Source organism: Excalfactoria chinensis, chromosome 1, assembly GCF_039878825.1.
Source record: "Excalfactoria chinensis isolate bCotChi1 chromosome 1, bCotChi1.hap2, whole genome shotgun sequence".
Taxonomy (NCBI): Eukaryota; Metazoa; Chordata; class Aves; order Galliformes; family Phasianidae; genus Excalfactoria; species Excalfactoria chinensis.
The window spans coordinates 162,959,178-162,975,014 of record NC_092825.1 but is presented as its reverse complement, the minus strand read 5'-3'; the positions used below and the strand labels follow the sequence as shown (position 1 = coordinate 162,975,014).

At 42.1% G+C, this 15,837-nt stretch overlaps 1 protein-coding gene across 1 annotated transcript in view; it reads right to left on the bottom strand.

Moving 5' to 3' along the window:
- The window catches only part of STARD13 (StAR related lipid transfer domain containing 13), a 281,949-nt gene that overhangs the window by 142,350 nt on the left and 123,762 nt on the right, over positions 1–15,837 (bottom strand). The window lies entirely within an intron of this gene.

The following is a 15,837-nucleotide window of genomic DNA, read 5'->3' as shown; positions in this document are numbered from 1 at the left end:
GTAGCTCCTATTTCTTTACCACTTTCTCTGTGTGCCACCCATTGATCTTCCGCTTCCCTCCCCCTGCTTCATTCCTCCCATTCCCCCTTTATATTATCTCTTTCTCTCTAACAAGCTCCTGAAAGTGTTCACAACTGAACTCTGGCAGTCACCTCTGGCACACATTGGCAGACAGAAAGGAATCCCGATTCCTCCATCCCTAGACGAGCCAGAGAGCAACATCATGCCCCTACCCCATTTGGGAAGCCCAACTGGGGCCTCTCCTTCCTTTGGGATCTGGGAAATATTGTAGTAATGACTGCCCTTTCTCTATCCTGGCCGCCCACAGAACGGATGGTTCCCAGCATTACTGGCAGAAGAGTGATAGCAAGGAAGGACAATAGGGGCTTAATTTCATAGGGTTACAAACCGTTCTTTATTGCTTTCTATTTTTGTGGAGTGTCCATGATGTGCAACGAAGAGGCTGATATGAGTGCCGTGCACTGCAGCAGCAGAATATACCCTGGTGGAGCGATCATGTCAAACATAACAGATATCCCCATCTTGTTTAAATTAAAATTGTCGCTGCCATGTCGGCAGTACCCATGCAAACTAAAGGCAAACACACAACCGTATTCCACATTAGCACTTAATTACACTAATGTCCTTTGCCTACTTGCTGATGTTGTCATTCTTAAAATGCTTACAGCCCTTAAGCTGCTCTATTTTATTTGATATGGCAGACATGATGTAATTTACAGAACTTGTGAAGATGTATGTTGCTCATCCTTCTGCAGTTCCAGTTACAGCATCCTCCCTCCATCTGACTGGACAAAGTCCTACAGGGCCATATGCCCCCAACATCTGGATGGGGGACAGCATAGCCACGTAAATACCCCCACACACTGCTGATGTTAATGGGAGGAGAGAGGATTACAGCTCCTACAATCAGCTCCTCCACTTTGTAAATTGGCTTCTGACCTCTGCCTCACTTGATTTAATTACTCTCAAACACAGACAATGCCAGTAAGTCTCTCAGTGCTCCTTCTCTGCCATGGGATCCCATCAGCTGGGAACCAGGCAGAGATAAGCACTGCATAATAGAATCAAAGAATCATTCAGGTTGGAAAAGACCCCTGAGATCACCTAGTCCAATCACCTACCCATCCCCACCATGCCCACTAACCAGGTCCCCCTGTGTCACATCTCCACCTTTCATGAACACCTCCACAGTGAACTCTTTCAGACAAGAAACGTTACCTAATATCCACCCTGAACCTCCTCTGGCTCAACTTAAGGTCACAAACTCTCATCCTAGTGGTTCATTTCTGATACCTTGCTCAGCAACCATATAAAGATCAGCTGTGACACAACCTATCTATGAAGCCGTAACTTCAGTTTTAAAGATTTTGTACCACAACATCGTGTCACTGCCCACAGGTCCTGGTCTGTGTCACTCGGCAATGTGACCTCAGCAGTGCCCTGGTGGCCATGCTTGCAGGTGTCCTCTTGCCACATCCAACCTGTCTGGAAGATGGTCTTCATTTCTCCTGCTGCTGTCTGTCATGGCCAGAACACTTTAATAAATATTCTCTTCCTTTTTGTACCACTTGGAAGATGCTGCTTTATCAAAAATGTTCTTAGATGTCTCGGTTTACTGAGAAAGGCCAATTAGCACTGAGTTACTAAAAAGTGCTAATGCCGTGTTATCTCACTGCAGGTTACTGAGATAAACCCCAGCGATACGGCTGTACTTCATAATCAGCAGCAGAACAGAACTAGCAAGCCTCAACTGATTCTGTGGCTGGCACTGACAAAAATCTTTCTAATTTCAGGTACATTATTGTGGAAAATTAAATCCAGCAGCACAATCAGATACTGTACTTTTCTCCCCAAAGAAAACATTGCTACTGAGTAATGAGAAAATGCCTCATGCAGCAACTGACCCGTTCCCACTTTATGCCTTTAATCATAGTCAGTTGTTCATAAATCAAGTTACCAGCCTGGGTACTTCTGATGCATTGCACCTGAAAGCAGCAGTTGCAGTCCGAGCAATGCTACAAAACCTGCAGGAAGGAAGGTATGTGCTGGGGATCATTCTCAGGTCAAAGATGTTCCACTTCTTCTTTAGGATGTTAGATAGTGATTGAGAGGTGACCTTCTAGACCTCCTTCACACACACCTTTTGGGTAAGGGCTTAAGTAACCAACTGACCAGTGTTCCTGTCTGCAGGATTTTGATATCCTGAACAAGATGGATTTTCCACAGAAAGAGCAGATTTCCTGCTTCATTCAGTCATGCCAAAGTGGTTTTGTTGAGATCAACTGCCATAAAAACATGGTGTTTGATGAAGAGAAAAGGAGAAAATTCCCAGCTGCCCTAAAATAAGTTAACCGTGATGTCTGTCTTTTCTAATTGACAATAGAATGTTGGCAGTGTTTGTCTCCGGAGGTCTTGCACCCATGTACGATGCTGGGAGCAAATCTAACCTGATTAGACCCGTGCTCTGATGCCACTGTGGCACCAAAGTCTGATGTTCTAATTTCGTATTTAGCAACCTATGTTTCCTCCCAATCACTGTGGTAATTAAATGTCAAGTTAATTGATACTACATATTATCTGCCCTCTCATTAGCAATGCGTTTGTAATTTGTTGCAGATTCTGTAATGCATCCCGATTCAGTTTTAATAAAGTCGCTATAAAAACTCCCATGTATTTGGTAAGCACAGAATTGGGCCGAAGGATGACAACATGCTGGTTTGTCATGTGTTGACCACTGAAAGACTACAGTACGAGTGCAACTTCTTTTTGTCCTCTAGAGCTCAGCTATGGCCAGTCAGAATTAGTTTAGTGGACACAAGCCCCTCAACTTGTATCTCTTAAAAAGAGATAGCAAAACAAAAGAAATCAATTAGTATTATGGGATCACTGACGCAATCTCATGTTCATCACTGTAATACCAAACTTTAAAATACATCTCAGGAACTGGCTGTAAGTAAATGCAGCTTCTTGAAATCTATCGTACAACCAAGTGGTGTTGCTGTGCTTTTACGTCTTCAAACAGTCGCTCGGTCTCGATATAAACACAGCGAGTGATATTTATAACTTTGGCAATGATCTTTATCTCTTTGGGGGTCCTACAGCTCTGGAATTTGTTTTCTGTCACAGGCCAAATGTCCTGAGACCGATGTTGCAAGTCTGGGTAACCACTGGAGGGGCAGAAAAGATTTGAGGTTTCCCAGTACTTGTTGCGCCAATAGCAGACTGCAGTGAATTACATGCTAGTGCTGTGGTCGAAATTATGTGAACAGTACCAAGGGCAGAGGAGTAGGTGTCCTCTTTTACATTTAAGTAAACAAACAAACATTTTGGAGAGAGAAAAATAAGAATCAGTGTGAATAAGGACAGAATGTTCCAGCTGGTTCCCTGGCACGCTCTCCTTGCTTGTTATTCCTGTATGCAAATGATCATCATTTCAAGGTAGCTTTAATGGGGATCAGTTGTAAAGCAGCTTCTCTCCTTATGGAGAGATTGGCACCTGTCTGTTCATCCCTCCCCACTTCAGCTTTCCGAGGCCCTGGGAAAGGATCACCCCTCATTTTGCCAGCAGCAGAGCACTGCTGGCTTTCATTAGTCAGGGCCAGATTCTTTCACTTTTGTTCGCAGTGATTAATGCTCAAAGAATACAGACTTCTTGCAGAATTCAATGTGCAGAGGCTCCAGGCTCAGATATAGACCCTAGTAACAAAGTATCTGCTGTTCGACTGTGCTCCACCTCCCTTGCTCAGACTGGCATGGAGGGGGTGGGTGTGGGGGGAAATCAAGCTTTTCTTCTGCTCTTATGACAGATGGTAATTTATTATTAATAATAAACTGTACTATCAAAGCACCTAGAAGCAGAATCCGGATGGAGCAAAAATACAATCTTTGCCCTCAGGAGACTGCGAACTAAATATAAATCAAGACTCCAGTGGAGAGAGGAGTTAATTGGGGTAGGACGGGTAGCGTGCAAGAGGACAATAAAACAATGCTGGCCAGTTTAATAACTACTGGTGTTCGCACACTAGAGTTAAGTTTGGAGGCACTGACACAAAGCAATTTACAAGGCGGTCTCAAGGGAGGTTAATGTGATATCTTAATATATTCAGAGGACCAACTGCCAAACATGAGGGGCAATTTTGGAGAAAGCATGCCAGTATAATGAAAATGTAATGAGTAGACAATGAAAGCTGGCATCCTGTGCAGACAGACTGTGGGAATCAAGCTTTTAATATCAAGCATATGATAGATGGGGGAAGGCCTACAGCCTTCAGCCAAGTGACCTCCACTGGATGCAACGTAAAGGCAGGTGAGCTGCAATGAACAGTGAATGCAGGGCACAGCCAGGGTATTTGCCTTTGGGATGCACTGCAGTAGACCAGGCCGTGTCTATCAAGGCAGAGTAAATGAGAAAGAGATGAGATGGCACACAAGGGATAGAAGGTTTTCTACAGCAACCATGATTTTCACCCAGCAAGATCCTTCTGACATTAATTTGATTAATTTCTCACAGAAGTTAGAGAACATTTTCCCTTCCTTCCTTCCTTCCTTCCTTCCTTCCTTCCTTCCTTCCTTCCTTCCTTCCTTCCTTCCTTCCTTCCTTCCTTCCTTCCTTCCTTCCTTCCTTCCTTCCTTCCTTCCTTCCTTCCTTCCTTCCTTCCTTCCTTCCTTCCTTCCTTCCTTCCTTCCTTCCTTCCTTCCTTCCTTCCTTCCTTCCTTCCTTCCTTCCTTCCTTCCTTCCTTCCTTCCTTCCTTCCTTCCTTCTTTCCTTCCTTCCTTCCTTCCTTCCTATAGAAAATAACTGCCATTTTCCCAATTTTACAGTGGAGTGAGATTTTCACATGTGAGCCAACCTTAACTTCTCTCCACCTCTCACATCAGGGAAGGCCCTGTGTGAGAGCTAAAAGTTCTGTGAGTGGTGAAAAAAGGAGGTAACTGTGGCATAGGTGGCAGCTGTCTAAATAAAAAGAGCACCTCTCGTGCCCACCTCTAGCAGAAGAAAAAACTTAAACTGAAATTCTCTGTGAGCTGCAGCCACAAAAGTCCTTGCCTATCTCTCGGCAGAGAAGAACAGCCAAAATGAACCAAGTGCCAATAAACTTTCGCTTCCTTTCATAAGATGCTCTGTGGACATCTTTAAAATACAGCATATTGCAGATACAAAAGCCTAGGCTGGACAAAGCTGGTCACTAGAAACAGACAGTTCTTCAAAGATTAAGCAACTGTGAATGTGGAATACGTTTTATGTGTCTAAATACAGTATTTTTTAGAGCTTGACACTTTGAGATGATTAATGTCCCTGAAAAAATGCACAGATATGTTGAAACAAGAAATGCCTCAGCACAGAATATTGCCCCCATTCTTCTCATTCTAGCTTCTGGGATCTGCTTTCTTTTCCCCCACTTCTTAGTTGCTTGACAAAAATATACTATTCTAAATTACATTTTTCTTTGCTCTCAAAGTGCTCATTTCCTTAATATTGTATTGGGACCTTGTATAAACCAGGACTTCTTAAAAATGTTAGTTCAAGTTTCCAGCTGTTGTTATCATCACAATTGAAGTAACTGGAACATTTGTGTAAGAAAGTCTTGCAGTAGTCAGTAGCAATTCAGCGCATAGCGTATCTGGAGATTGGTTCAGAGACCTGAGAGCTTGTTCTTTTTGTTTTTGTATAGCTCTCCTGGATTACGTGGTCAAACTTGATCAGTTTTGACAACAGGTTCTAACAACAAAGCAGTGGAGTTGTTGCCAAGACCAACTTACTTATAAGAACTTCAGCTACGCAACAGCTCATGTGCGCACACACTTTCCCAGACTTCAAGCTACTGACTGATGGGAGGATATTGCCAACAACTATATGTTGTAAGCTGTGCATTTTTACAGAGCTTCCTTCGCTACTTGTTGCACATCTACTATTTAACTTATTTAGCAGATTTTTGAGAATATGGAATGGAATTGAAATGCAGCCATTTAAAGAATTGTGCATAGCAGCTGTGTAACAGCAAAGCAATGCCACTAACAGCTTTTTACAGGAAATAAAGATCGTCGTGTCCAGTTGCAATAGGGGATAGGATTTCAGGTAGGCAAATTCTAATGACCAAAGTCACGATCTGGTTGAGGCCCAAGTTAACCCCTATTAACCTAAATAACTATTTGAGGTCTTCAGTCTCATTACTTTAAAGTAAGGCTGATTTTAAATTTCTTTTTGCTACCCCAATAGACTGGCCAGCTGGTCGCAGCATTGTCTGGGTCTTACGTGAGGCGAAGTCCGGTTACCATTGAGCATCCTTTCCCAAAGCCCCACGGGGAAGGTTTCCCTGGCCCACCTAAGCCCTCTCCATCACCCAGTTCTGGCTTTACACTGGTCTGTGTTCCAGCAGCACAGTGGTACCCTGATTCCTGCTGGTGTTAAGGAACTTAAGCTCAGGAAGAATGCTTGTTTCATGACATTTAACAAATGTGGGCATTCCCACTGAGAAGCAGGATGTTCACACTGTGAAGAAGGGGCTGGCCTAGGTGGTTCTACAGCTCTTTCTATCCAAAAATGTCTCTGTTTCTGTGAGAACATTTTGGTAATGTCAGGCAGCACCTGTATTCCATTAACTCCAAAAGCATTTCATTGTTTACAGTAACCAGGAAATGTCGATGTCTGTGTTAGATTAACAAATCAGCAGTAACAACTGCAGTTTCAGATTTTAGAGCCAAGCTGAGAGCAGTTTACCGTGAGTTGCTGAGGGCTTTCCTTTCTTTGGTTGAAACACAAACAGGCCCATAGTACTGCCCTTGACACTGCTCAAAACAGCAGGAGGGACGAAAGTTATCAAAGGATGCCTGATATTGGCTCAGTAATGGCTTCATATAACTGCGAACTGGAAGTCTAAAACTGATTTTTGACACCAAATCTTTATCTTCTTCATGTTTATTTTGCTTACGCTATTCTTACCTTCTGCATGTAGTTGAGTGGGTTCACAAAACAGCTTAATTTCAGTCAATATACAGTATCTCAGAAACAAAGCCGTATTATATCTTTATATGGACAATACTACATACATGTGGGCAGCAGAATTTCAGGCAGCAGTGATGTGCTGCTGTGTAATCATAGTCTCTATGAAAGAATCCCACTGTGAAAATGAAATAGTCCCCACCACTTAGAGCAAAAATTATCGTGATCTTCCAGATAGAGCCCAACTTCTCCATGTAAAAGGCAAAAAAAAAAAATCTATGCTATTTACTTGTTTGCTTTTAACAGCATTTTAGCATGATACAAAATTACCATTACGTAAATAGAAACATCAAACACCATGGGAGAAAGCTAGAAAATATTAAGATACTCTTATTTTCTCTCTTGGGATGGAAAGTTGTTCCTTTAAAGCAGCTTAATTCCCAAGAAAGGAAACAGCAGGGACTGTTCTGTCACTGCCCAGTGTGCCAAAGGCAGAGCTAGAAGAAGTGTTCCCATCACCTGCTGCACTGTACCGCAGTGGGACTGGACTGACAGAGTCATTGGCTATTCCCCATTTCTATTCTGAAATGTTGCTAAATGGTTTCGCAGGGATGTAAAGAAGCTCATTGCTGTCAGTCAAGTCATAAAGAATAAAATTTCATCTGGAAAACATTGTCCTCCTTTTGGACTTACGCAGGCTTGGATTATTCTCCTCCCTCCTTCACTCTGTCCTATAGCTCATCTTTTATAACTGAGCAGGGTAAATGCAAAGTGGGTAGTATACGATGCTAGAAAGTCACAGTAGCACCTAACTCTACTTTGTACAGATAGGAATTACCTTTTAGTGCACAGCTGATGAAACTCAAGGTGTTCTCTAACATCACCAGGGACAGGCTCCCTTCCTACAAAGACTGACCTAATCTTAGAATCATAGAATTATAGAATCATAGAATGGTCCTTATCATTGGGAAAACAGGTTCCAGCAATTTGGAGTGCTACTTGTTCTGCTCAAAGGATATTCCCTAGCTTAAACATGAGTAGAAATTTATTACTGCAGTATGATTTCTTCTTAGTTCTTTAAGTAAAATGATCATATTTTCTATGCATATCATTCTTTACGGCCTTCTCTTTTGCCATGTTGGCAATGCTGAAATGACTGTGCTATAGATCCCCAATTCTATGATTACAGCACAATCAACACTGTTCTGTATGGTTCACATAAATTGGCATTTTATTTGCTTTTGTGATGAGTGCTGTAAATTGACCAGCTGCTTTTACTGGGCTGTTTTTATTAAGCTGTCGATGATGTTGCTTAGGTGTTTTTCTGAACTGGTAACACTTCATCAAGAATGTGATATCAGTGCATGCTTCAATCATTCCCAGCATTAACTCACACTTAGATATGGAATCCCATTTGCTTTGAAGCTGTCAAATCACCTTGCTTTGGTGATCTGAATTTGATTCTCACCACCCAAGGAAATCTTGAGTTTTGCTGTCTGTTCACTCACCTGTCAAGACATGGAAGCTTTAAATAATACTTTTCCTCGTAAAAGTCTTATAGGCGACCTATTATTAGACTCTCTTCTTTCTAAAGACAAACCAGTTTAGTGTGGCTGTTTATGATCTTTCATAGAGTTTTTGTTCAAGGACAAATATTTCCTTCACACACTTTCACTTCTCAGGTTGATTCCTATCTGTTTTGAAGATCTCTGGAATACCAGCTTGGAAAGCCCAGATAAGTTTTATCTCTTCCCGTTTTCCCATGAAAATGCTTTCTCTTTTCTTTTAGAAAGTCACTATGGATCTTACCTCTGTATTCTGACTGGGTGTATTATAGCTTCCTTTGCTGTGTTTTGGATATGCTTATGTTTGGGCATTTAGTCTAGAAATACCCTACCCCGGCACAAAAAAGCCATAGTTTTAAGTCACCCATATTCATATCTGATGTAATGGTAGATCATAATAGGATAATTGACCAGCTAGAGGAAAAACGAGAAATGTTTTGATAGCAAGGTTAGGGAGAGGAGTGTTACATGTGGCTTTAGAGCTTGCACAGCCCATTGCCCATTTCACTGAGCGCCATAGAGGACTTTGGAGCTCTGGAGGACACAGAGGTTTGGGGTGAAGCCAAGAGAGAGAAGACTACTATAGTGTAAGGCATGATGAGCAGGAGAGTAAGCAGATTGAGAAGCAACTCTACATTTAAGAGGAAACAGAATAGTCAATGGAAGTGGTAAGACAGGAGAAACTAAAACTGGACTTTGCAAAGAAGGATATAAAGAGAATGAGCTCAGATAAAAGAGCCCAGAGGATTATATGAAACAAACATAGTAGACAGGCAATATGCATGGTGTAGAGAAGCCTGCAAAGCAACGAGCAATGTGCTCTGATTACAGCACTGTGTGTGCTGATAGTTCAGGCTAACTGAATTAAATGAGTTAAACTATTTTAAAATGATCATTTTTACACTTCAGTCTTTCTAACAATCTGTTAGTCAAAAAATCTAAGAAAATGTCAAAAGTAATAGATATGAGATTCATACGCCCTAATATTAGGAACCCATCGTTAAAAGAGAACTAAAAGAGGTGGGGAGATGGAGGGAGAAGGCTGTCCTATAACATCCCACCCAAGAACGGCTGCCTGGATGCGCTGCTGGAGGAGATCTGTGGAGGAAGACTTGCTCCAGCTGGAAAAGATTTTACATTCTGAGAGTGCCTCTCTCCTCCCACTGACAGAAAAGGGGCTTGGGGGACACTTTCAGTGGGATTTCAGTATCTAGCCATTATATGCTCATTGCGCTCAGCTTGAGTATGAAAATCTCAGTTTCATTTGTATTTTTGAAAGTCTCTAACGGATTTGAAAGTGGTCATGATTCTCAATAGAATTTGTGTTCTGAGATCCCGTGAGTTATTTCTCCTTTTGTTCTTTTCTAACACAGGCACGTTTTGATGTGGAAACACTGGAACTGTTTTCCTGTAAAATAACATCTTTTCTCTTGTAGCACCAGCTGTAAAACATGAACACCTTGTTGAATCACACCCCAGAAATCTGAAGTGGGAGTCTTGCCAAAGCTCTCGGCTTCCTTTTTGCTTTGACTGTGGCACAGCTCTTGATTCTGCTCGTATCATGTTCTTACTGCTTACACTTTTCAGACACCTCGGCCAAACTCCTTCCCTGTGCAAACTCTCTGAACACAGTGGAGCTGCAGTAGAAGTGAAGTTGTCTCAGTACGTCTGTAAATTAACCAGCCATTTAAGTTGGAGAGTGTCACTGATAAGCACTAACAGCACAGGAGTGGCAAAAGGAAGATATCTCCCAGTTAGTTTTGGACAGCTGACACGAACTCAGCTGTCAGATAAGTCTTATGGACTGTGGGAAATGCTGGCTGAGAGCAGTCACACTAGCTGCCTGTAATCATAGGAGGAAAACAGAGCAGGAATTCAGAGGAAATCTCAACATTATCTGCTCCCTCTGCCGTTACCAGCTTTGCAATCCAAACTACAACTGAGTATCGGTTGCCTCTGTCTATGGCCCAAACAAATGTGTTTTCTTGGCAAAGTTTTTCCTCACTTTTAGGGACAAGAGAGGAGGCAAAGAGAATAAAAGAGCCTCAAGGCTTCATTGCCTTGGGCTCTGATAATGTTGTCAGTGATGGTTTGCCACAGGCCTCAGTAAAAGGGACATCAAACCCAGGGGCACAAGACTGCCCGAGAGGAATACTCATTGTGCATACAAATTGAATTATCTAGGAATAATGAGTAGCCATTACACACCAGCACTTGAAGACAGTATTTCCTCCCCATGCTCATAATCATTACAGACTCGAAAGGTACACCCGTATGAATCTAATGAGGTTCAACACAGCAAAGTGCAAGGTTTGCACTAGGGCTGGAGGAATCCAGGTATTTATACAGATTGGAGGAGCTCCTTGAGAGCAGCCCTGCAGAGAAGGACCTGGGGGTCATGGTGGATGAAAAACTTAACATGAGCCAGCAGTGTGATCTTGCAGCTCGGAAAGCAAATGATACCCTGGGCTCCATCAGAAGAAGGGTGGCCAGCAGGGACAGAGAGGTGACTGTCCCTCTCTACTCTGCCTTCGTGAGGCCCCATCTGGAGTGCTGTGTCCAGGTCTGGGGCCTCAATATAAGATGTACAAAATATTAGCTCCCTAGCTGATCAAGAGGTCCAGAGGAGGGCCACAAAGATGATCAGAGGGCTGGAACACCTCCCCTACAAAGACAGGCTGAGGGAGCTGGGCTTGTTCAGCCTGGAGAAAAGAAGGCTGTGGGGTGACCTCATTGCAGCCTTCCAGTACCTAAAGGGAGACTACAATAGGAGGGGAGCCAACTCTTTGAAAGGGTAGATAACAGCAGAACAAGGGGAAATGGTTTTAAGTTGAAGGAGGGAAGATTTAGGTTGGATATCAGGGGGAGGTTCTTTACTGTGAGAGTGGTGAGACGCTGGCACAGGCTGCCCAGAGAGGCTGTGGATGCCTGGAGGTGTTCAAGGCCAGGTTGGATGGGGCCGCAGGCAGCCTGGTCTAGTACTAAATGGGGAGGTTGGTGGCCCTGCCTGTGGCGGGGGTGTTGGAGCTTCATGATCATTGAGGTCCCTTCCATCGCAGTCCATTCTGTGATTCTATGGTAAGTGATCATAAGACACAAAGTCTATCAATACCTACGGAAGCACAGCATGTACTGTACTTACATCAGTGTTCCTCATACCACCCTAGCAAGGCCAACAACAAGAAAAAGCACAACAAAAGCAGCAAATGAAAAGGTGTGCTTTAAAATGCTACTGAGTATTTTGAGTTCTCCAGTATATCAGCCAGCCACCGAGTGTAGTGCATCCATTCTGCCTTATAAGTAGGTGAAAATACACAAGAGGAGAAATCTGAGTTTAACTGTGGAAATTCACCTTACATTTTTGCTAAGAGTCCAGACAGATGTAAATGCTTTGGTCAGCAGACAAGAAGAAAAGGAGACAAAAAGCATGGCAAACATTTTGCAAAATATATTTGCAATACATAAAATGCCAACATTGGCACTCTGCTAGTGATGTCAAACTGTGCTATGCGTCTACTTTACCTATGAAAAGACACTGGAAATCAAAACAAGCAGCAAAGGACTCCTGGCAGGATGGGGATCGCAACCAGGGTACCACTTGGCCCATGAACCAAAGTGCAAGAAAATAATCTCTTCACGAATGATTTGAACGGTGACTTCAATGTAAATGTTTAAACCTTCATGTTCTTATAAGAAGAAAATGATCAGTAATGTAAAGCTGTGATGTTTGTGATGGATGGGCTGCCAACATGCCTCAAAACAACTTAGTTATCAGTCCAACTAAGTTGTAGCTTTAAGACTTAGCTAAAAGAAACAATACATATTTCATGAAACCTAATGTTCCTCAGCTTTCCATTTTCTCAGATCAGTGGAATTACACGAGGCAGAAATGCTGCATCATGTATCCTTTTACATCTTTACAAATATGATTTGTTTTCTATACACCTGCAAATGTATCACTAAGAGACTAATCCTACCCTCTCCAAATTGCCAGTTACTGCAATCAGCACAGAATCAGGTTCTTCAAATACAGAATCCTTAAAACGCTACAGGAAAACACTGCTAGGTTCTATACTAGAACTGTTTGACAGAATTAAGGCAATGTTAAAAGAATTTTATAATTATCAATTGGGACTGGAAGGTTTCCCTGCCTGTGGCAGTCAGCTGGAGCTAGATGATCTTTAAGGTCCTTTCCAAAACAAACCATATAATTTAAGTGAGATGTATAGATGGCCATTTTTCTGTCTTTTAAAGCAAGAATTTATCACTAGCAAGTGTTATCTTAGGGCTAATTCCATACCACAAACATATTACAGGAAGAACTGAATTTAAAGGAGAAATCCTTACAGCCCCTAGAAGCTGTAGACTTCTTAGTAGTATGTTACTACTAAGCAATAGGTTGCTCTGAAAGTAATGTCTCATATTTATTGCCATGGAAAGAACAACAGATGCAAAGAACATAATGACACTGTTTGATGGAGCAAATTCACAGCTACAAAGCATTATTTTTCAGTAGAGTCACCGCCATGAACTATGTGTTTTTGCCTGAACAAGAGCCCGTATTCCACACTGGTAAAAATCTGCACTAGGGGAGGTGACCACTGTTGTTGTCACCACTGCTGAAACGCACCACCACTGCCTCACTGTGCTCACATCCCGTTTGCTCTCTATAAACATTCAACATGTCAGTGAATGTCAGTGGGTGCCTTTTTTTCCACACAGAGGTGCTCAATGCACACCATTGCTCCACGTGCCAAGTCAGATTCCATTCTATCAGACTGCCCCTCTGCTTCCATCTGTCACACAGCAACAAAATGTGATGGAATATTGGTGAGAAGGTTCAACCTCTACTGCTGTACCACCAACATCCACCTCTTGATGTCGTGGACCAAGAGAATAAAACAAACATTTGGAGTAACCCTCATACAATGACAACTGTAACTGTCTGAGTAATTACAAAAATACTACCAATTCTGTTTCATGGAATAAATTATTTTTTAATTGACATTGCTTAACAATAAATTCAGCATTTGTTTTCAAATTTCCACACAGAAGTCACCCAATCTGAATTCCAAACAATGTGCACTTTGTAGCTGGTCCCTCTTATTCATCAATTTGCAGCTGATACTAAAAACCTTCTCAGCAATCAGGCAGAACTGTTCCTGGCACAGAGTGTGCTGGGCAGCTGTTCAACTATTTAATCATCTTGCTTGATTTTGTACCTGGACTGAATTGGTTCTTGAGTCAACATGGTATAAAACCATTCGTTTTCACAAGAATTTCACCAAGGAAAATTTTGTACATTTACCTTAAAATGTTTTTCCTGACATACACAGTGGCCTTCTAGAGTCGAGTCCTTGGAAATGAAGAAGTATTCCAAGGTGTGTATGTACCTAGTATAAACAAATTCCAAATAAAAGACTAAAGCTATTACCTTCCTAGCCCCCACGTCAAAGCCAGCGCTGCACCAAGACCAGAAGAGCCATTTAACAGAACCCACACAGAGAGCAACCTCTTTCCTACCTGCTTCCTGGAACCTGCCTTTCTTACTGCTCTACCTTCATATGGAATGATGCATAGGGTGGCTTTGGCATGACTGTTGTGTTTGTTTGCAGCTCCTGCCTCCTCCTAACACTGCACTTCAGCTGTGGCTTGACACCATGGTGGAAGTTTTCCTTGTGCTGAGTGCTCAGTAAGTACCAGCATCTGTATGAGCACTTCTGTCTTAGCTACTTGCTGGCCTGGATGGAATCTAATACAGAAAACAGGAAGGACACAAAGTGGGTGAATTTCAGTTGAAAAGCTTGCAAAAGCAACTCTGTGGATTCTTAGAAAGGTGTCCAGGAAGCTGTTAACATTGCATGGTTCTTTGTCCTCCTCTAGTGGTCCCACCATAGTTAGGAAGAGGCTCCTGCAGTCATTGCTTGCCATGAGTTAATGAGGTTATTACTTAAGTGCCAAAGTGCTGAGGCTCACACCTGGAGATCCCAGGTGCAAGTAACACCAGAAGCAGTAATGCAGTTCATAACTCTTATTTTTGTGAAAGTGGAAAGTGATATCACTGTCACCATGAGCCACAGAGGCATTAATTTGGCTTTCTCTGCCTGGTGTGCAAACAAAGAAACCAGACCTTGTTTTCCTAAGCTATTCAGGAGCTACAAATCACCCTCATGTAGCACAAAGCCCCATGAGCTACTCCTTAGGAATTGATGCTAATAGATAACAAGAACTGAACCTAGAGAACTGTTAGATGACAGTGATGCTGTCTGGCAAGGAACACTGGGCCCACTGGAGCACAAGGCCTATTGGGACGGCTTCCTGTGTGAGGAAGGAACTCATCCTACACAGCTGATTCTTCAACACATCTCTCCCAGAGATGTAATGCTCAGTCAGCACTAGAAAACATCAATCATTTATTTTGTACCCTGCATACTTTGAAATGTTTAACCTTCGCAGTTTTAAAGCCATACCTTCCCCAGGAAATAAAGTATAAGTACACAGCTTATGCTGCAGTTATCACAGAGGTCTGAGGGAAAGGTCTACTTGGAACAGAAAACACATCTATGATATATATATATATTATTATACAACGAAAATGTTTTCAGATACTTTTGTTACAATTGGAATAGATATTAAAAACCAAAATGTGCCCTCCTCCATGCCTCTTGGGAAACCTGAATTGTTTAAAGAGAGTTGGTTGCTCGGATGCAGTGCAGCTGAATATGGCCGTTTGACTCGAGAAGCCTACAGCCCACTGACTGACCCCAGCTGCTGGGAGCAGTACTCTCTCACCTGACAAAAGGCCAAACTTTGGAGCAATTTATCAATTACATGAGATCATTTACAGCAAGGATACCATCAGAAATGTCTAAGTCTGAAGAGAAGATACAAACCCGAATCCTTCTATCAGCTTACTGTTCAACTCTTCTGCAGTCCAAGGTGTAAAGAAAAATGAGTTGAAGTAGGAAAGCTGTTAATAATATCTTCATCCTGACACCAACCACTTTTTGCACTTATTAAGTGTATTTCACTACACATTTTCAATCATAGAAGACATAGTATTTTTAAGATTTACCAGTTCTGGCCTTTCAAATATTTTCCTTTGTTTTTAATTACAAATATTGACAAAAAATCTAAGTGACAGTAAGAGATGTTGAATAGGGAAATGGAGGAAGTCATTTAGAAGGACACTGAGTATCGTGTATAAAATGTCTATATGTTACTTTTTTGTTGTTATGTTGGTGAGGTTTCCGATGTAAGATTCAAAGTACTTCTTAATAGTTCAAGCTTTCATGTAAAGCTCCCATAGTA